The sequence below is a fragment of the Pseudopipra pipra genome, chromosome W (genome assembly GCF_036250125.1).
Source record: "Pseudopipra pipra isolate bDixPip1 chromosome W, bDixPip1.hap1, whole genome shotgun sequence".
NCBI classification, from domain to species: domain Eukaryota; kingdom Metazoa; phylum Chordata; class Aves; order Passeriformes; family Pipridae; genus Pseudopipra; species Pseudopipra pipra.
Window position 1 is genome coordinate 8,388,174 of NC_087580.1, and position 960 is coordinate 8,389,133.

Genomic DNA, 960 nt, shown 5'->3' on the forward strand with positions numbered 1-960 from the left:
CAGGAGAAGGGAATTGGATGCTGAGATCCATGTGGCCCCAGAGCCCCTGAGCCCGGGATGCTCTGACACCTCCCCGAGCCCCTCCCTGCCCTCCCGGTGAGCCTGGGGGTCTGCAGAGCCCCCAGTGCAAGGCAAGGCTTGGGGGCAGCTCTGTCCAGCTGCCTCGGGACACGGCGCAGGGACAACCCCCTGCGTGTCCCTCTGCTGTGCCCAAGCTCTGCCCACTGCAGAGGGCTCAGGGACCCCCCAGGGCCCTGCCAGGCTCCTTTGGGGGGCTGAGGAGCCTCCCATATTTCTCACCTGGACATGCAGAGAGGCAGCCGAGCGTCACTGGCGCATCAGCTCCACCTGGTCAGCCACGGGGGGCTGGGGACAAAGGCAGGGTTAGAGACACACTGGGCTAGACTGAGGCAAACTGGGCTGGACTGGGACACACCGGGCTGGACTGGGGCACACTGGGATGCCGGGGAGGGTGGTGGCCATGAGAGGGGAGGGTCTGGGCCCAGCAGAACTCGGGGTACCCACCTCAGACCTCTTCACTCGATGGAGATCGAATCTTATCTGGAGAGAGAGCGGGAGGTGTCACTGGTCACTGGGGTGTCCCAAGGCCCAGGAGGGATGGGGGGATTACATTTCCCCCCATTTCCCACACTGGGGACATCCCAACTCCAGGACTTACCTCCATACATCCACGTTCTTTTATTACCCAGATTGGCTGGGGAAGGAGAGCAAAGGTTGAAGCAGGATTGGCCCCTGTGGGGCTGGGGGAGGGACACGGGTGTCCCCAGACCCCCCAGCCCAGGGTTGGGTTCTGGTCTGAGGGGGAAAATCCCTTCTGCTCCCCCAAGCCCCACTGCACCCAGTTTCCCATTGGGATCCCTGTTCCTGCAGGGCCCAGGGTGGGGATGGAGACATGGAGAGCCAGGGGAATTCAGGGCCTGCAGGAGAGTGGGGGGAGGA

At 63.8% G+C, this 960-nt stretch overlaps 1 long non-coding RNA gene across 1 annotated transcript; it reads right to left on the reverse strand.

Moving 5' to 3' along the window:
- Positions 1–250: 250 nt before the first annotated feature.
- LOC135405893 (uncharacterized) lies at positions 251–715 on the reverse strand. Its single transcript, XR_010426078.1, has 3 exons — positions 680–715; positions 526–561; positions 251–366 (listed from the first exon to the last, which is right to left on the reverse strand). It is a non-coding gene; the product is annotated as an uncharacterized LOC135405893 (long non-coding RNA).
- Positions 716–960: the final 245 nt, after the last annotated feature.